The sequence below is a fragment of the Sphaerodactylus townsendi genome, linkage group LG11 (assembly GCF_021028975.2).
Source record: "Sphaerodactylus townsendi isolate TG3544 linkage group LG11, MPM_Stown_v2.3, whole genome shotgun sequence".
Lineage (NCBI taxonomy): Eukaryota > Metazoa > Chordata > Lepidosauria > Squamata > Sphaerodactylidae > Sphaerodactylus > Sphaerodactylus townsendi.
This window is the reverse complement of record NC_059435.1, coordinates 43,881,404-43,902,357: the sequence shown is the minus strand read 5'-3', so window position 1 is coordinate 43,902,357 and position 20,954 is coordinate 43,881,404. Positions and strand designations below refer to the sequence as shown.

At 42.1% G+C, this 20,954-nt stretch overlaps 1 protein-coding gene across 4 annotated transcripts in view; it reads left to right on the top strand.

Annotated features, from left to right (window-relative positions):
* The window catches only part of HDAC9 (histone deacetylase 9), a 346,306-nt gene that overhangs the window by 269,707 nt on the left and 55,645 nt on the right, over positions 1 to 20,954 (top strand). For 2 of the 4 annotated variants that reach the window (XR_007245815.1, XR_007245814.1), the window contains exon 21: positions 6,935 to 7,060. The exons of 1 other annotated variant lie outside the window; for it this stretch is intronic. The gene's annotated coding sequence lies outside the window, so the exon portion shown is untranslated. Of the gene's footprint in view, positions 1 to 6,934; positions 7,061 to 20,954 lie in introns of those variants that run through there. One more of the 4 variants, XR_007245816.1, reaches the window with a different exon arrangement.

The window sequence follows — 20,954 nt, the reverse complement described above, 5'->3', positions numbered from 1 at the left end:
ACCAGTATTTTTGTTGTATTGCAAAATGGGGACTGAAGCCCAAAGACATGAAATTGCCTAAGTTTGCTTCTGGGGACGCTAGAAGCTGAAGTCTGAACCCACAATCCTGTCAGAGGTCACAGCGCTACTCTAGCTTCATTATGTAACAAAACAAAAGTTACTCATAAAACACCAAAAAAAAACTTATTTCTTTGTTGTTGTTTCCTTCAAAAATTGGCACTCAGGATTGTTATAAATTCAATGGTATAATGATTCGGTCACCACATGGATCTGCTATTCAGTGGTTCTCAACCTTCCTAATGCCGCGAACCCTTTAATATACAGTTCTCATGTTGTGGTGACCCCCTAACCCTAACATTTATCCATTTTGGTTAGATGGAGAAATCACTGATGCAGAGATCTTTTAGGGTGACTCCCTTGTGAAAGGGTCGCTCGACTCCCCAAGGTCCCGAATTCCAGGTTGAGAATCACTGTGCTGGGGCTCTTCTGGACTTCCCCACTTCTATTAAAAAGAAAACTCCTATCCAGTCCATTGCTGTTGAAAAGCCATAAGGGGAAAGATTCACCTCTTATAACTCCACACAAGAAAAGAGCTAGAGATAGTATTCTGTATCATTATAATACTATAGTTGTATTATACTGGGAGAAAATTAGTTTCATTTTGGCGCCAGTGGCCAAACACTCCATAGTTTTGGGCATGCCTTGGTTATTGTTACATGAACCAAAATTCATTTGGAAAGAAAGGATCCTAGAATTCACTGGACCTCTCCGCATAAAGTGAACATCACATGAATTGGGAAGAAAAACCCAACGCCTTCCCCGACACATCCCCCCCCTCTGGCTTTCAGTGATTGCCCCGATTCTATTGGCATCCCACCTGCATATCAGATCTTAGCCAGAGTTTTTTCAGGGAGCAGGGACGCGATCAGTTACACCCCACAGAGACACTGGACTGTAAAATTGTCATACAACCAGGGGCGAATCCAACCAGTGTTGCTGGTAGAATTCCACCGCGATGAGTCCCAATGAGGAGAGAAGGAACTCCTCGCGGCTCTTTAGACAAGAACCTTGCTCGCGGGTTTCCCATAATGTATGGCTACCAAACACACGCACGCTTCGCTCCCCGCTTTGTTTGTCAAAAGAAAGATGGGTCTTTACTGCTTCTGTACAGATTATCGAGGTCTCAATGTGCTGCCCCCCCTGTCCAATAAATAATATCCTTTGCCTTTGATCAAAGACCTTTTAGATGCACCCGGCAAAGGACGATTTTTACTAAATTGGACTTGAGAGAAGCTTACTACAGAGTCAGAATTGCTGAAGGCTATGAACACCTGACCGCGCTTAACACAAAGTTTGGACAGTTTGAATATTTAATAATGCCATTCGGGTTGGCGGGGCCCCCGCTTTTGTATGGTCTCCTTATCAACGAAGTTCTCCATGATTTACTGTACAAAGGAGTTGTTGTATACTTAGATGACGCTTTTAATTTACCTTCACAAACCATAGAAGAGCATGAAATGTTGGTTCGAGAGGCATTGAAACGCTTTGCTTCTAACAACTCTCTCTTTGCCAAACTCTCCAAATGCTGTTTCCATCAGACCTCCATTGACTATTTGTTACCGGATCCTCACCTCGGAGGGCTTAAAAATGGATCCTGCTAAAATTCGACTTAGAAGTCCCTCCAATGGCCTGCCCCCCACCAACCGCAGAAGAACTCCAGTCGCTTTCTTTGGTTTTGTATAATTTCTATCAAGTGACTTTATAAATCTCAATTCGCTGGAACTGACTTCCTCCTTCACCGACCTCTTAATGCGACTAAGGGTAAGTGATCCACTGTCCGCCAAGCCCGGGCCCCTTTCCTGGTCTGAGGAATGTCAAACAGCCTTTCAATCCGTTAAAATCTGCGTTTACCACCGGAACCTATCCTAAAGCACTCCTGGACCCAGACTTCCTCGCTTTGTCGCTCACGCGGATGCCTCGGACAAAACACTTTGGGGTGCAGCCCTGTTGCAGAAAAAAATAAAGATGGTAAACTGGTTCCGCGGGTGTGCTATTTGTTCAAAAAGTTCCCCTGGTGCCGAACTCCAACTGACTGTGGAGACAAAGAGACCGAAGCGGCCATCAAAGTAGCACTTCCACTTCTGGCGCCACTGGCTGGAGGGGCTGGGCACCCCTTCAAGCTTCTGGTCGGATCATAAAACCTGGCAGCTCTTTCCACCCCCCCCTCAAGATGTCCGCTAAACAACTTCAAGCAATGCATTTCTTCTCGCTTCTTTTACAGTCCATTTTTTCCCAGGGAAACCAACAAACTGGCTGACGCTACCGCCTCTGCCCGGGAGGGGTGGAACTGCCCACGCGACATTCCACGCGACTCGTTCTTTTCTCCCTCCCAGTTAGGGTTGGCTGTCACCCGCATCCAAACGCTCCGCCTCCACCCCCCATTCCCAGTCTCGCTTCCTCCTTTCCTGCGGGAACTGGAGGAGGCGTGGCTGCACGAGCCTCCGCGCAGCCGGGAAGGAGACTCCCAATTGGCGCTTTGGAGACGGGAGTTTGCCATGGAGGGGAATGGTACGCGTTCTCCTCCCCGCTAGCAGTTGTATCTTCTGAGGCTTGCCACGCATGCCCGCCTCGCTGGACATTTTGGCTTTTGAAAACCCCGTGCATTTTAGCCCGCCACAGCAGTTCTGGTGGCGCTAATGCTAAAGACATTGAGGTATTACATTAAAGGCTGCTCGGTTTGTGCAGAAGCTAAGACCATTCCGGAAAGCTCCATGGACTGTTGGAAACCTCTCCGTAGCCTCCCGCCTTTGGGAGGTCATCTCTATGGATCTTTTATTACAGACTTCGTCTCGAAAAGTCATGGCAACACAGTTTTTTGCTGCGGTGGTGGTGGACTTATTCTCAAGTAAAGCCCATTTTATTCCTTTTGTGCTTCCATTCCTCCGCCTCCTAAGTTGGCACGGCTGTTTATTCAACATAAGCTTACCGCTCCCATTCTCGGGCCTCGCAGGTGGTCTCCCACCGCCGCCCCCACTCCATCTCTAAAGTCTCTTAAGTTGCTTTTTGGGTTGTTAACGCCGTCAGCTTCGCCGTCACGCCTCTACCACGCTCTCAAAAGTGACGGCGTAGATCGGAGAGAACTAACAGAACCTCTAGAGCAGTATTTACGCTGCTTACACCAACTACCACTCAAGACACCATGGTGCGAAGCTTATTCCGCTTATGGAGCACGCCTATAACAATAATGCGTGTGTTCATAGTAGTAATAAAAGAAACCCCTTTGAAATTGTAGGTCTGGTCGCCTTCCCACAAGGTTGGCCAATCCACCGCAGCTGCTTTGGTGGACCCCCCCCAGAATTTCAACAATGGATTTCATCCCTAGTCGAGGGATGGAAGTCGGTCCAGACCATTTTACAGCAAGCAAAGGACTCCCAAAAAACTGCAAGCGATAAACACCGCTTCGGATTTTCCTCCGCGTGTGGGCCCTGGGTGTATTTATCTACAAAAAATCTCAGAGACGGGCATAGATATTCCAAACTTGGCAAGAGATTTCCAGGGACCTTTCAGACATTAAAGTGTGATTAATGATGTCACTGCCCGCTTTGATTTTGCTCTTAACTCTCTTAGTAACATCCATCCTGTCTTCCATTCCAGCTTGCTCAAGGAGGTTCCCGCCTCCGGGATGCCTGGTAACCTAATTCACTGAGAGAGGCCCCTAATCACTATTATTATTGATGGCCACAAACACTACTAGCAGATTGACGCTTATCCTGACTCTCGGGCTAATCGCAAACGCTGTAATATTTAAGTTTCTTTGGTGGGATATTCCTCTTGGGTATAATCACTTGGGTTGTCCAAAAAACATTGTGCCCCCACCCTTATTGCTGCTTTCCCAATCACGCCACCGCATATCAAACCGGGGAAGGGGTCTTCTTTAGGGGAGGTAGAGTGTAAAGGATTCAATAGTGTTGATGGTGAGGTAACCCTGAGTGCATTCCACAGGTCCCGGGCGATGTAATCAGATGCATCGGCGGAGACTTTATCTTTGGCGCTGGAGATGAAGCCTCTGTTCCCATGGGAAGCAGTGGGAAGGGGGATAAAGAACGGGTATTATAACTCCGTGCTTCTGGCTGGAAGTGTCATTCCTGCTACACTGGCGCAGTAACTTGAGCTTTCTAAGATGTCTTTAATAAATGGACTTTTACTCCCAAAGCCTTTTATTTCAAGGCTCATGGAATTCTCCTACAATAAGGGACATTTTCAATGTATACCTCCTTTTGAAAGTCAGGACCCCCCCCTTCCAGTGGTGGTGGTGGTGGTGTGAGATGGTGGCCATGGAGGCTAAGGCAAAGAATGTGCCAGGAAAATGGCCTTGCTGGTGCTCGCTTGCCACTGCAAGCACCTTTGCATTTGCAGCAGCAATGAGATCTCACATGGAAGAAGCATCACCCTTTGGAAGCTCATTCTTTGTTAGCACAAACCACCCCTGATGAATTTCTACATGTTTTGAGAGAGGCCAGCATTCAAGAGACATCTCTCCCATGTGTTGAAGAAAACCCTATAGAAGATTGAAGGAAAATAATTAAATCTGGCGGATGGTGGAGAGGGGTGGAAGTACTAAGTGAATGAAGCTCCTTTTTTTAAAAAAAAAAACCCCCTCTCTAATGTCTCTTGCATCTGACATTCATATGGTTTTGAGATGGGGTGGTTCACATGCTTGATATTTCCTCGTGACTGTTTCCAACTGGAAACCACCCCATGACCTTTTTGCAGACAGCATGTAGAGAGAGGGATGGTGTGGGGAAAGAGTTTTTGTGAAGCTTCCCAATCATATGTTACCGTGCTAGACAATGAGCTTGAAGTATTTGGTAATGAAGGGAAGCAATTCTACAAGAAAGGGTTGTGGTGTGGACTTCTGCTCATAAACTAAAAAAGAAGAGATGGGTGGGGGAGGTACCAATGAGAACAAGGAAATTCCAGGACAGCTGCCAGACATAAGAGGCTTCCAACACAAAACATCACGCCACACACAGAGTCACAGAAATGCATACATCTTTTCTCATCAAGATGCTACTCTCGGTTTCAGGGAGGGAGGGGCTGAATTACAGTAAAACTGTAACGTGGCATCTGTATGTACATTGTGAACCTTAAAGGAGCTTTAGAATTGTAGAGATTGGGTAATAGGACAATGATACTTGGAATGGCTTTATAGGAGACTCATCACCCTTCCCTTTGATCTGTTGGCTATTTAGGAGTTACCAAAAGTTTGTTATGTCTATTTTTTTTATTTTCGTAAAAGTGCTACTACATTTGTAGAAAAGCTCCAAAGTCCTGTTATGGTTTTTTTGACCACCTTATTTGGACGAACCGACTGAAATAGTTTTTCGAGAGTCATACCTGAGATATAAAGCCATAAGATTTCATAGAAATGCTTTGGAGTTGTGGATTTGGATCTATGTATGTAATAATTATTAGAAGATCTGGACTTCAGCAGGGTCCATAATTCCCTCCTAGTTTTCTTAGTGAAAAAGAGAAACCAGGTCATAACAAGATCCCTTATGTGCCCCTGTAGGTGGTGCTCTGAAGTTCTGTAGATTCCTGCAATATGTTTGGTGCAGACTTTGATATGCCAGAGGTGGCAATTATATTTTTTTGGATTCTCTCTCTCACTGGATAAAGAGTCATTACTGGATAAAAATATGCAAGGTGACATATTTTATTGTTTCTGTCCATAATACCACATACAACACAACCTTTGAGTTGTACAGGCATTTTCATATACATGTCCAAGAAGACAGAGAAACAAAGTGAGATTATTTCAGAATCCTGGCACATTCAGCAACATTTTCCAAAACTGATCCTTTATAAGCTGTCTCTTTACCTAGCTGCATCAATTACTAATATTAATATGTTAATTTAAAATTAGCCAGATCCTACCATTCATAGTGTTTTAACACTGATACAGCATTTTTAAATGTAAAACATGGAGTTTCAGTATGAATTATATATAAATTAAGTGGATTTTAATTGTCTCTTTGAAAGAAAGTATTAAAGCAAAATCTGAACATCTAATATGAACATTTGACCACTCCAGCATTATATTTCATGGGCACGGGTATACTCATCAGGATATATAAACCTTGACAATGCTAACTGAAAAAAATTACTTGTTTGGGCTGGCAATTTCTTCTGCATTGTTTTGAAACCCCTCGCCATGCCCATAATAAAAAAAATAAAATACTTCCAAACAGGGTCATATGAGAACCATAGAAAGGGAAGAGTTAAATAAATTAAGACTGGAGATGCAAATCTCTTTTGAAATTCCGTCCCCTGAAAACAGCAGGGGGTGCTGTTACTGTGGTTTGTGGTTGTCAAATTCCTGCAAAGCATGACCTTGGGAAAAGGAGCTATGGACAGAGCCTGGCTTTGATTATGAGAAAATCTAAGCTTTTTTCCCCTCTATGAGGGATAACCCTCCCCAGCATGATAAACTTTTTTAAAATGTTATTAAGAGGAGGGGCTAAGTTTGTCAGCAAACATTTTTTCCCTTAGAAAGAAATTCTATAATTCAAATTTACACCAAGTTCTTACTAACTTTGGAGCAATCCAGATTTCCACTGAGACCTCTGAGTTCTCTTTGTAATCCATTAGTCACTTCCCCTGAAGATTTGGTCTTTATGTTGACCGGGTAAAAATAGGCCCAGATGTGACTCGTAATGTTAGATCACTTTCACATGTACCTGAAAATTACTGTTTTAAAATCCTTAGAAAGTAGAGAGGGCAGAAATTGAAAAAAGGAAATAGACTTTGAAGAAGAATGTTCGGATGCCGGTCTGTTTCAAAAAAAAAAAAATGGAGGCAAGGGGTCTCATGGTATATATTTCTCTAAAGCCTCTTGATTCATTACTGTTTCTTGGTTGTTTTTCTCTTCAGGGACCGTGATTATGCCTATTGCTTCGGAGTTTGAGCCAGAGTTTGTCTTAGTATCAGCTGGCTTTGATGTCCGTGGGGAAGGCCATGACATTCTCCTCTAGGAGGGATACAAAGTGACAGCAAAAATGTATTGTGTATCACTTTTTAAAAGTAACCCCCCCTCCGTTTCCTTTGGGGCAGAGCAAGAATAATCTTGTAAATCAGTGTGGTGCAAAGTCACCAAGAAACTGCGCATTGGATGGAAGAATTTAGTATGAATGGGTAGAACCACAGGTAGCATTTTTTGAAGCGTATAATGAGAACATAACTTTTGTAGCCTCCCCCGGCCAAAGAGTTCTTTTCATGTTTATTTGGTACATTTTCATCCACCTTGCCTTTAAGGGAGCTCTCAGAATAAGCTCCTTTTCCCTCCATTTTTATTGTCACAACAACACTGCAAAAGGGACAATTTGAGGGAAATGTTTATGACTGGCCCAAGGTCTACCCAGAGAACTCTGCATGACAGAATGGGGATTTTTTTAAAACCAAGTTATTCCCTGATCTCTAGTTGAACACTCTAACCACTAAGCACCACACTGGACTACCCAAGGCGTTACAATTTTTTTAACAATGCTCCTGTTCAGAGTTCTTTGGAAATGCTTTGGCCCAAAGTATGTGGTCAATTAATACCTCAGGCTATTAAGGTCCAGCATGCTTCAATTTGTGGGAACTCATCACTGAATATGAAAAGTAGGCATATTCCAACTGCTCTACACTACCCTTCAAAGAAATGCTTACATGATGATGTGGTTGGACTTGTGAGGCAAAATTGCAGCTATGTTTCCAAAGTGTTAACCTCCTAGACTTTACCAAATTAGGAACAGAAAATGCAGATTCCTATTGGGAGAATCACATGTCTGAATTCTCCTTAACGCCAACAACATGGACAAAAGTTAAGAGATGCCAGAGGGTATGTTCTCTCGAACCCCTTCCAAGGTAGGGCTAGCTTTCCTAAGGTACAAAGAGTTTTCATGGAGCCATTCAACCAAGGGAAGTTCTAAACCTCGTGAACTGAAGTCATGCAGTTCAGAAAAGCTCCAGTAACAATATTTCTAGATAATCGTAATCTGGTATGCTCTGTGCAAACTATCAGCTGTAGAAAGAGATATAAAGAAATGTACTTTCACCTTCTTTGTTTTTTTGCCTGTAGTTCTTCCTGGGCTATATGATGATGCAAAATTAGCCAACAATCATATCAATGGCCTCTATGCCAGTTTAAAGCTGTGAATCCAGCTGTGAAGCGTTTCGACAATACATTAAATCAGTAGTGGCGTAACTCCTATGGCATCGGGAGATTGCCAGAGGTGGCACCTTCAGAGCCCTCTCCTGTGGGGCATGCGTGCAGAGCTGTCTCCTCCCACACACACATCTAGGGGTTGGTCACAAATAGCTGGGAGCCCACCTTATTAGCATTAAAACCCTAAGACCCACAATTTTGGGTAAGCAGTGCGTAGGTAACCCCTGTTAAGCACTGCTGTTAAGCGCCACTAATTTTTTTTTTTTTTTTTTTTCTTTTCATGTAGCGAAGAACCCTAAAGCGCCGATCCTTTACCTGGGAGTATGCTCCTGTGGGTTGCTTTGGCAATGGGGCCTGCTTCTGAGTAAACCCTGCTAGGATCGTGGATTCCCCCCTTACTGGAAAGAGTTCCACGAAGCTTTCTTCAAAAGCAAAGTTTCACCAACTACCACCAAGCTGTACTCCTAAGTAGCTGCATGCCCTCGAGCCAACTGTTTTTCTAAACTAAAACCTTCATAGGTATTCAAGCTAAATTGCCGTGATGTTGGCACCCTATGATAAATAAATGGGTTTTACAGTTGCAATTTAAGACACTCTCGATCTCAAAAAAAGGTTTTGCCACATCACTGCATTAAATAGATTCTATTCATCATAGAGAGAGATTAATTTTGTTGCATTTCATATGCACTGCATTCACCTTTAAAAAAAAAGGGGGGGTAATTTTACAGCCAAGTAACCAGTTGTTCAAAAAAAAGCATAGTCATTTCTGCTCAGCCCTCAGAGTTCTACATCAGACAATGGGGACAAAACACTGTTAAAGATGATCAGACATGGTGATGGCCTTTAAAAAAACTTCATCCCACTCAAACTTCAGGAGTATTTTGGTTAAAATTTGTACACCATTTCGATAATAATACGTAACATTTATACAACACTTTCAGAATGTTTCTCTACAGCACTTGGACAAGCATTAATGAACTGTTATGTTTACAGCAACCTTGTAGGCAGTAGGATTTATTATCCTCCACCATTTGCAGATGGGAAGTTGAGGTTCAGAGAATGTACACTACCTCACATCTAACTGAGTGCACACTAGAGATAGAAGTTTGAACCAGGGACCACCAGACTGGTAGCTCAGTCACCTTATCCAAAAATACCACACTAGCTCCTTGTGGCATATGTTAATATATGCTTAACCTTCTGAGGGTGGCCAAAGGATTGGGTATATGATCCATTAGGATTTTTGTATACAAACCTTTTCTGGTTCTTTACCCCAAGCATCCATGCCAGATCACAATTTCCTTTGAAAGTCCCCGCAGGCTCTAAAATGATTTGACGCGGTGATGTGTAGCCAGGCTGTTGTTTGGAAGGCTTATCAGCCCAGTATCCTTTCCTTTGGGCATACAAAACCACAGTTATGCTGGTCGCTTTGGATCATGTGGGCATTAGCTCACAACTAATTTGTCTCCCTGATTTTTTGACAGTGTATTAACTTTCTCTCTGCATGAGAGCTACTAGGTTTTAATTTTTTTTAAAAAAAATCAAACAGATTTAGCGATTGCTCCCTGTATGGGCTAAAAGGATGTTTGAACTCTCTAGGAGTGCTTCCAAAAGGATCACTATTTTCCAAAACCCCTTTCAACCTGAAGGTGTTCTTTTTCAGCCTTTTTTAAAATGTTCTAAGATTTGTGCTATAGTCTCTGGGTAGCCATTGACATGCCTTGTCGCCGCTGTAGCTGAAAAAAGAACACCACATGGAGGAAAAGGGCTGGGCTTAGAATTGGCTACAGAGCACTTTAAAGATAGTCTTCATGAACAGAGACTGAAATGAGGCGCTTCTTTATGAATGCCTCATCTCTGTAGCCTCTTTACCTCAGAAATGGACCAACAACGAATAACATCTGGTTTTATAATTTGAGTAATCTGAAAGGGGCCTGTGACAGATGCTAAGAATACCTGCAGCATACGCAAGCAGTCTACAATGTACATTAACTGCATCATCTGTGCTCTGTTAGATGCTGTATTGATTTTTACCAACAACCCTCCATAAAAGAAAACCATATTAGGGACCAATAGAGACTATCTTTGATCTTGATATTGCAGCATACGTTTTGATATCAAGTTTTTTGTGCAAATCAAAACTCACTCATATCCCTCCTTAGTCATATTCTAGCCTCATTCAATAATTTCAGCATTTTCTTGTTGGCATTTTCAAAATATTATTAATTTTTTTATTAGGCAAGCATAAAGATGTCATTATAAGCTCACACACTGTATTATAAAAAATTAATGACAGAATAACTTTAAAGGTGCATTGTTTCATGATATACCAAAAGGGATGCTAATATTAACAACAAAACGTAAGAGGAAGATAATATTCCAATAAAGAACAATAAAGACTGGTATCAGAATGTGCAGTTGCGCAGTGGAGGCAAAATGTGGGGGAAAGAGGGGCTCTGATGGTAGACATACAGCTCTGCATCCCATTGCACATGTGGATGCGACCTCCTCTGAAGGAGAGTGAATGGAGAAATCTACTTGTGGAGGCAAGGCACTCGTGAAGGGTAGCACATTGGATTTGTGATCAGGGCAATAGAGAGTAACCCCTTCCGCTTTCTTGCAAGACATTAGGTAATGCATCTTCAATTCCACTTTTCACAATTGTTTGCAAGTGGATTTCCTTGCTATTCCTCACATTGTGCAAAATCCAGCCATGGGCGGAATTGCATTGAAAGTGGATTGAAAGTGCATTATTCTGCATGTTCAGAAAGGGTCTATGTGGCAGTGGTGAGATTCAAATAATTTAACAACAGGTTCCGTGGTTTGTGAGATTAAAAATAATTTAACAACTGGTTGTTTACGAAGCAACCAATTCTAACAACTGGTTCTGCTGGAAAGTGGTGAGAACCTGCTGAATCCCACCACTGCTAAGTGTGAGTATATGTCCAGGTTCCACAAGGGTAACCTTGTTAACCTGTTGCAGCAAATTCAAGTAGGCATCTCATGGTCCCTTAATGACTAACCTATATCTATTGTTGCATAAGCTTCTGTGGACAGAGTGCAATGTGCATTTTAATAGTTAATTTTTTTAAAATCCACTTGGAAGTTCTGTAAGAAGAGACGGTGGCCATATAAATAGAAGTCAACAAATAAAAGGCTTTATATGAGATCTTCAATTAACGATTGCTTTTGCTAATGCCAGTTTTATAATAGTCTCATTTCTAAAAATCTTGATGAGTGTAATAGGTTTGTTTGTCTAAGCATAGTAGTTTTACAGTTTGTAAAGTTTTACAGGTACAGAAGTTTTAAACTTCTGGCTTTTCAGAAGTTTGCTGCCTCTGAACATTGGAAGTTCTTTTCTTTTCAGTCATTCACTATGACTAGCAGCCATTGATAGTCCTTGCCATGCTTGAATCTGTGTAATCTCTTTCTAAAGCTACCTGTGCCTGTAATATTACTTCATACCAACTGGATTCAGCATTTCATCACCCATTGAGTAAAGAAGCATTTCCTCTACCAACTTCATCCCTGAATCTACCTTGCCCATCTACTTCCATTGGATTTTCTGAGTTCTAGTATTTTCAACCTTGTCCCGAATAGCTTCAGGGCTGGCTTGATCTCATTAGATCTTAGAAGCTAAGCAGGGATGGCCCCAGGATGAGTATATGGGTGGACAACCTCCAAGGAATATCAGAGATTATTGATGTGGAGCCAAGACATGATAGAACCACCATTACTCGAACATCTCTTTCCCTTGAAAACTCTGTGGGGTCACTCATAGGGTCGTAGCCATGACTTGAGGGCACTAAAAGGATGTATTGGGGGAGGGGGAGTTCTCCTCCTGGGTTGCCTTTCACTCACCCCATGCATAATTTTATAACACAGAATCTGTCCCTTGAACACTTTGACGTGAAAGCTTTGGGGCACAAGCCACCCAAGTTAAGCACTGCTAATTAAGTCCCAAAGGATTTAACTTGGAAACTTAAACATGTCCTTAAATGCCTCCACTTTTAAAATACAGCACAAGGGCTTGCTAAAGTGATTAATGCTGGCTGGATTGTGCTGTTTGGATGTGCTTTTATCATAAAAAATCCTCAAAGGAAGAGAAATCGTTCATACCTTAAAAAAATTCTTTATCCTCCCAGGGCAGTAATTGAGCCATTAAACAGTGAAAATTATCACAAGGATGGTAAAACAGCAGAAGTGTGTCAAGGAAAACATGGGTGATTGTGGGGAGGGGGCACAACCTCCCATTAAAAGGCTGAACTCTGCCACAATTTCTAATAGGGGGCTTTGTCTCTCTCTGGTTTGTTCTTTGTTTTCTCAAGAAAAGTATTTGGCACCATGGGGCAAAGAGGGAGGATCACTGCATGTAAGGAAAAGAGGTTCCTGCAAGCATTTATTCAGAGGGCACCACTCAATGTCCGGCATTGATAATTCACTCTACTACCGTTGTGTCCAATGGAGTGAAGTCACTGATTTATTTATTCCAGCACTCATATGATTAGTTAATTTTTCGTAATACACCACAAGCAGCGTGGCCCTTCTCCCCCCACAATAAGTTTGGAAGTTGAAATTCTAAGTACTTTTTTAAAGGAACTATCCTAAATTGCTTTTACTCATCACACTGTCGTATGGCTGTTCTGTTGGCAGTAGTAGGCCACTTCCTGAAGGGACGTAAGATGTGTGCTGATCCCCTCCCCTCCCCGGGCCACATCCCCCCAGTTTACTCCCAGATTCCATTATTTCCAGTTATTCAACTATTTACAGAAACACGAGTTCAGAAAGACTACAGTGGGAAGAGAAGCAGGAGAAACTTAACCTTCACGTTGTGCATGCGAAATTGTTTGTGTTGCTTAGGAGCTTCAAGTCAATTGCACTATGACATCTTTTTTGTTTTGATTTGGATTGTGATGGGAAGCTGAGTGCCATTTCCCTCAACAGAAATTGCTTCCCTCTCAGTTACTATTAATCCCTGGTCGGGGAAATTTTTTTAAAAAATGGGTGGGGGGTTGTATCAGGAAAACTGCATTGGGAAGAAAAAAATGGGGGCCCCCTCTCCTTTCTGCCCTTGTGATTACAGCCCCAATCCAAATTGCTCCTCCCCTTTTAGGGTTATATATATCAGAAGATTCATTGTTGGATTCCTAACAAAGCTGGGTAGTTTGTCTCCAAAAAAACATTCCATAACATCTAGGTAGAGAACAAAGAAGCAATCTGTATGAGGATGACACACATAAGGACACATTATTTCTACCTACTATAGTAATCTTATAACCTGCCTTAGTTATTACTTGAGTAAGATTAATATGTAAATCTGCAGTTTTCCATTATCGTGATGTAACAAGTCATCATCACAACGCCATTGCTCCTTGTATTGTTCCCCAAAGGATTGTGGAAGATAAATTGGATTACATTTGCAGGGTTAGTGACAGGTTGTCAAGCAGCCGTATGGATATCAGTGTATCCTCTTCAACAATATTTTTGAGATGGTAAAGAAGGATCTGAAAGATCTTGTGTAGTAAATTGCTGGGGCCAATCTATCCATGCTGTGTAGGGAGGGTGCAGGACAAAGAAGCTGGCTTTTGAGGAGGGAATTATTCCTTTCCCTCTGGTCTCTGGGAGAGTTAAGAAACAAACATTACTCAGTTTTGACAGACAAGCAAGGCTTTTTAAAAACCAAAACAAAAAGGAATGGTAGGCCCAAATGATTGAATCTCATTAGGGCAGAGAATTAGAGCACACCCAAATTGGATTATACTTTATTTTTTAAGAACTTCACATCCTTGCTACTTAACAGAGACATTAAGATCTTTATCTGTGGGCTCTGCAAATAAATAGGCAGTTATGGTATTTATTTATGGTGGGTAGTTCTGAACCCAGTAGGGAATTAACAGACTTAGCTAGAGTTCATGGATCCCTGCTGAACTATTAAGGGTTCCAAGGGTTGCTTCTTCAAGTATGTTACAAAGCAAACACCTCTTATCTGCGATTATATTCTCACACTAGCCCCTTGGCCATGGACTTCAAAAGCTGAGTAGGGGAAGACCAGAGGACAATAACCCTTAATCTGACAGAGACCATCTTGGTTAGAACAGACAACCTAAAAGTTAAGGCGTCTGTGGAGTCTGTTGTGGTGTTTTTTAACTGCATGAGGTGATTACAGGCCATCTGTTTCAATGGTCTGCAAGTTAATCTTTTCTACATTCTCCTACAGTCATGTCTCCTTCATTCTTAGTTAGTACTAGCATTTGAGTTTCTTTATTAATCTAGTGACTTTTTACCTCAAGTGATTAAGTTTAATTTCTCAAAACCAGGATAATCTCAATTTTTTTAAAAAAATCTTCTAAAATTAGGACAAATTAAAAGAAAATGGCAGGTATTTGGGTTGTGTCTGTAGTTTATATTTTAATTGCAACAGTGTTTTCAGAAATCTTGTGTAAAACTATTTCTGCCTTGCATGCAATGAGCTTACTTTGTCAAGGACAAAGACCTGAAGTTAGTAATGAGAGAATTTCACTGTGTTGGTTTTCTCTTTACTCATACATGAAATACAATAAAAATACTGTGCTATTAGCCATTTGAAATCTATTTGTCCCTTGAGGTTCTCTTCATCCAAAGGACATCTATAAACCATTAGAAATGTTATCATGTAGACAACAATCCTACCACACCCTCAAAAGTTGCAATAGTTTCAGAAGAACTTTTGGCATGAGTAGTATTTATTCAAGAAAAAAGGATGTTGGTTAAACAGCCATTGGTGTATATAATTACTCTTATGGCCAGGGAGTACTTTTTATTATATACCTTTTTTTCAAATATCAGATTTAATGCTAGTGGAGACTGACAATTACTGTTAAAAAACAACAGCAACAATAGATAGCCTTTAAAGTGCTTAGCAAATTCAGTCCACTGCCAATTTTAATATTTCTTGTGGTTTTATTGGAACAACTTTGAAAAAGGAACAGCAACTTTCTTAATAAAAAGAACATGTTTTAAATGCCAAAACTAATGCTGACCTTTTATATACATCTGTCCCCATTGGTGAGCATTCACAAGAAATAGTGGGATTACATGCTGTAGAAAGTAGAGCTGCCAGTCTCCAGGGGTCGCTCCCCACTTACCTCTTCGTGGTGTAACTCCGCGAGCATCCTCGGGTTTAAAAAGCCTCCGCTGCTTATCAATGTGGAGACTATTTTAATTCCCACTCATTTGCCATTAAGGAGCTAACGCGGGCGGCCAAGAACTGGAGTTTCAGGAAATAGAGGCAATGAAGGTTTTCACTGGCTGGCACAGGTGTATGGGCCATGGAGGGAGGGCGGCCTCCATTTTCATTGGCTGGGACGAGGTCGTTTTTGATAGGCTCGGATGTCTGCACGTCATCAGAAGCAGCGCTGGAAGCTTTGGAAGCATTTGTTTGAGACGTCTGCACATGCTGACGTCAGCATAAAAAGAAAGTGAAAATCAGTTCTTGCCGCCGCCACTACTCATCTGGTCTGCTCTGCAGCACCTCGCTGTGTGAATTCGCAAACTAAATTCGCTGTGAATTTGCAGCAATAAACCGCGAACAAAGGGAACAATATCGTCACGTCACGTTGTGCACACGTCTCAATGCCTGCATTGTAATATAGGGTGTCGCGATGATTCTACGTCTTCATGTGGCTTCATTCCGCGCACTGACGGTGACGCCCTCCCCAAACAAAATGGAGGATTCTTTCCCCTGATTGGCCGGAAAGCTCTGCGCCCCAGCGAATCAACCGCGCGTCATCTTCCAGGTTCCCCACCACCCCACCACCCCGCGCCAAGCGCGGGGTTTGGGAAAATGTTGCTGTTTTTCGAAGAGCAGATTTGACGCGCGCCAGGGAGGCGGAAGAGCGGCAATTTCTGCGCAGCTGCGCAGTGGAGGCTGGGGATGTGGGGAACATCCTGGCTCCCCGCGTCTGAACAAGAGAAAACCCCACGGCTAATGGTGAGTGGGGAGCGACCCCAGGAGGGGCCAGGAGATTTCCCAGAATTAAAACTGATCTGCAGTTTAAAGAGATCAGTTCCTCTGGAGAAGATACCAGCTTTGGAATGTGCATTCTATGGCTTTACACAATGCTGAGGTGCCTCCTTTCCCCAAATCCTGCCACCCTGCCCCAAATTTCCAGGAATTTCCCTACACAGAGTTTTAAACCTCACTAGAAAGATCCTGGGGCACACTCCCTTCCCCCAGGCAATTCCCTTTTCAGTCGAGCTATGCCTCAAAGTTGCCAGCTTCCGCCACGGGTGGGGAATCACCCTCAGCTCCTGTTTCCTGTCAGTGTTCTTACTGCTGTTGGGAGAAAATAATGGTGTGACCTCTGGTGAAAACCTGAAAGTGATGTCAGTCCTCTCTGGAAATCACCAGAAACTTTATGGGTTTTATGCCCCTCATGTATCCCCACACTCCTGCTGGTTGTGAGACAATGGCTGGAAACCCTAGTGTCATGATACATCACTGAATGTGAGGTGTAAAAAAATAATCCAGGCACAGAAAACAAGAAACAGTTTATTTAAAAATACTCTGTAACAGTTAAGTGACTAGGAGAACAGTTATAAAAATGGAGTAGAAGTAATACAATGACACACAAAACAACTGGATAGCACAAAATTCACACAGAAACAAGCTGGGTGGAAAACAACAAATCTCCCTAATGTGAATGCTTTGTTTATTCCCTTTTTAACAGTGCCAGACCTCCCGCTGTGGTGGGAGACCTCCTTCCAACAATTTTCATTGTTAAATGGGGAAAAACCTGGAAGTGATGCCATGTGGCTCTGGTACTTTAACTTTTATCATAATTTTGCCATGGTGTTTCCGGCAGTTCCTAGCAATGTGACATCACTTCTGGCTTTTCTGAGAAGTGATCTCACAGCACACACTGCCAGCACTTCCCATGTCCCCACCTCAAGGCTTCTGTCACCGGCAGGCAATTATGGGGGATGGAGGGTAGGACAGGGTTGCCAGATGTAGGTTAGAAAAATCCTGGAGATTTGCTTCCCAATTTTCCAATCTTAAATTGGAGAGTAGTTGCTAACTGGAGGCCCACTGGAAAATTTATATGAAGGATTCAAGCTTTTATGTAAGAAAGGCTATCTGAGGTCAACAGGATGAATCTTCAGCCTTAGATCTATGATCATGTCACCATGTATGGTTGACTTCTACACCAGGATTTCTAGAGCCTGGAGGAAAAGACACTAAAATTCGGTGAGTTATTATTTAGAAGACTTACGCTGTGTGTTCTACCCTTTTTCTTAAAGTACTGAGACATCTCTCTCTCTCTAATCTGGAGAACTGGGTTTGATCTCCTACTCCTCCACATGAGTGGCAGACTGTAATCTGGTGAACCAGGTTTGTTTCCCCACTCGTACGCATGAAGCCTCATGTGTAACCTTGCAGTAGTTACATGTCCCTCCAAACTCACTCAGCGCCACCTACTTCACAAGGAATCTGTTGTGGGAAAGAAAGGGAAGGCAACTGTGAGACTCTCTGAGACTCCTTAAAAGTAAAGTGGGGCAAACAAAACAGCTCTTTTTGTTCTCTTTCTCTGTGTGTATACAATGGTCAATTCCCCATCGAAAAAATGAATGTAGATACAAACCGGTTTGGGAAAAAACGGGACCTTTTCAGCACGGTTTCGGCATCCCCACTGCAGCTTCTGCCCCACAAACGATCCTTGTTCCCAGAAATGCAGCAGCAACGAAGTATTCCCCACTGAGGCAGATTGAACATGCAATCCACTCAGGGGCTATTCTGATTGGCTGTTGCGTTGTGTTGGGGTGGGAATTTTTTAATTTATTTTCAAACATACACACACAATAGTTTTGCTTCTTAGTTATTCTTGGCTATATATCATGAAAATAGAATAGTCAAGAAACAAAACTAGTTATAGTGAGTTACTGTCCAGCCACTGGCATATGAGGGGGGGGGGCGGACGACCCAGGCACCATTTGCTTGGGTCATGTGGGGGCACATTTTGCTAGCATGGTCCACTGCTGTTCCTGTAGCTGGCACAAGAAAACTTTAAAAACGATTTTGTAGCAAATGTTTGTAGCAAGTCCTACAGCAGAGTGGCACCACTTTCAGGTTTTCCCTAGAAGTGATGTACGGTTGTCTGCCAAAGGTGCCCCCATGTCTCTGCTCTCCACAGCTCTCCAGTTGCCAGCCACTGTATAGTTGGTGACTTTCAACCCTATAGTAGACACTAACAATTACTTTTTTAAACAAAGTAATAGACTTTCTGATTATTGTCCTGATTTACAGGGGTTCCATATGAGTAGTAAGATTTTAATTACAAAGTTCTTGTTGTGCAGTTCCCTTCCTTTTGAAAATGGAACAACAGAATTAGCTGTCTAAAGAAATCATCCATGAAGTTAATCATGCACAAGCATTCTTCAGATATGTTACTCTATCCTGACTGCCCCCAGGGATGCATTCATGAGAAGAACATAGACTGTAATCTGTGCCATTCAAGAATTCAGCCAAAGCTTCCCGGCAGAGATTTTTTTAATGATCTCAACAGCACAATTTTCTACAGGGAATTGTTTCCAGGGAGCTTTGGCTATATCCGTGGATAGCCAGGGTCACACCTTACATTCTCTCGACACCAAACTAGCCCTGGAAATAGGTGGGGCACACTGAATGAAGAAGTTTATTGACTTGTTTTAACCAGCCCATAGATACTTCAGCAACAAACACCATGAGGGAAACAACCAAACTTAGGTCACAAAATCCAGCACCAGTTTCAGTGTCTGTTAGTTCACATGTAACATTGTAGTCATAGTTATTTCTTAACTTATTACATTTGGATTTTCTCAAGATGAGAAACTCCACCCTGACCTCCAGTTGCCACTTTTAACTGGGGCTACTGTGTATTATTGTACCTGCCTGAAGGAAAGTACTGTCTCCGGTGCCCCAGTTTTGTCTTATAGGGAGAATTTTGAAGGCTTGCCTTTAAACTGTTAGTGTGTGTGTGTGTTCTGTGGATATGTTCAGGAGAAGTCCATTCTGTTTTTAAACCACATTATCAAACCAAAGCTGTGGCTATGTGGTTGAGCTGTCAATTGTATGAAAGGATGATGCATTTTTCCTCTATTGCTGTGTGTATGTGATCAGGAACATGTTTACTCTAGAAATATGCCTGTTTGAATGTGGTTGTATTTCAAATTGGAACCCTCACCCACACCAAGCTACTCTAATGTAAGGAAGCAACCTTTCTCTTTGGAGGTCATCACTTGTTGCCCAGGTAGTTGTTCATTTGGATTTTATTGCTGACTACAATCCAAAACAATGATCTGCATACTCTTTATTTAATTTTTACCCCACCTTTCTCCTCAGTAGAGACTCAAAGAAGCTTACCTTGTTTTCCTGTCCATTTTATCCTTACAACAACACTGTGATATAGGTTAGGCTGAGGGAGTGAGACTGACCCAAGGTTTCCATGACACAAGTGGGGATTCAAACTTGGGTCTTCCAGATACTAAACAGATAGTTTTAATCACTGCACCTGTGATAAAGTGATGAAGAACCAACACAAATCTGAATGGGATACATAACTGAATATCAGAAACAACTTTAGTTAAAAGTGCATGAACTGCATCAAAGCAGCGTATCATTTATTTGTTTTAAAATTATGCACCATCCATTCAGTAGTTCAAGGCAGCCTGCAAGAAATAAAAGATTTACAAAGAAAACAAAATCCTAATTCCTTAAAAGGGGCTTAAGACAGAGAAAGAATCAACCTGACCATCAACCTACAATCTTCATGAAGACAACACCAACCAACCAACTCTTTCAAAATGGCTTTTTGAAAGGGTTTTTTATTTTTACTGGCTTTCCTGAAAGCTGGTAAGAACTAGAGGAGAGTTCGTCACCCTCTCAGGAAACCCATTCGACAAAGCGAGATAGACACCAAGAATGTTCTTGAGTAGGTTATTGCCAAAGGTGCCTGCTACAATTAAGGCACGGATAGAAGGAATTGCTGAGTTGAAAATAGATCAAGTGGAAAGAGTGTCTGTCTCTTATTTTATGTATAAAACTTGACTGCATGAATGAGTCCAGTAGTTTGTTGGATTCTCATAACTGAGTAGGAATTAGAATCTGAGTTTCTCAAATTCAAACCTAAAATTTTATAACAGATACAGCATAGTGTTTTCATGAGAGAAAGGATTTCCTTCTCTGGGGTGCTATTTTCTCAGCTCCCTTCCCACAGCAAATATTGGGAGTAGGTTTTAGATTTTGGAGGGCATTTGGGCTGCCTGCCATAGGAGGAGCTGAGGAAATCACAATCTGAGGGTAAAGTCCTTGCACTGAAAAATGCAGCATCAGTTCCACCTTACAAGGTCAGACCCTGCCTTACATTTAAAAAGAAAACTTTCATCTTAACTGAATAATGCTGAACATTTCACATCTATATACTACTGCAAATTTAACTAAATCTGAGGATACTTAAATCCAGTGAATAGGCAAGACAGAACTTACTACAACCTGAACAATGCCATGGATTTCCAGAAAAATGTGAAATCTAATATAAATTTTTTTTGGGGGGGGGGGTTTGAAAACCCCAAAATGATAAATGGAATGCCTGTAGCTTAATGCAGTTGAGTCCCTCAGTGACTGTTGCTAGGCAACCACAGAATTCCATGCTTGCTTCTCTCAATAAAAGGCGGGGAGAGGAACAAGCATTTTCCAGGCCTATTTTGGCCTTTGAGGGAAGACTTACTGGGG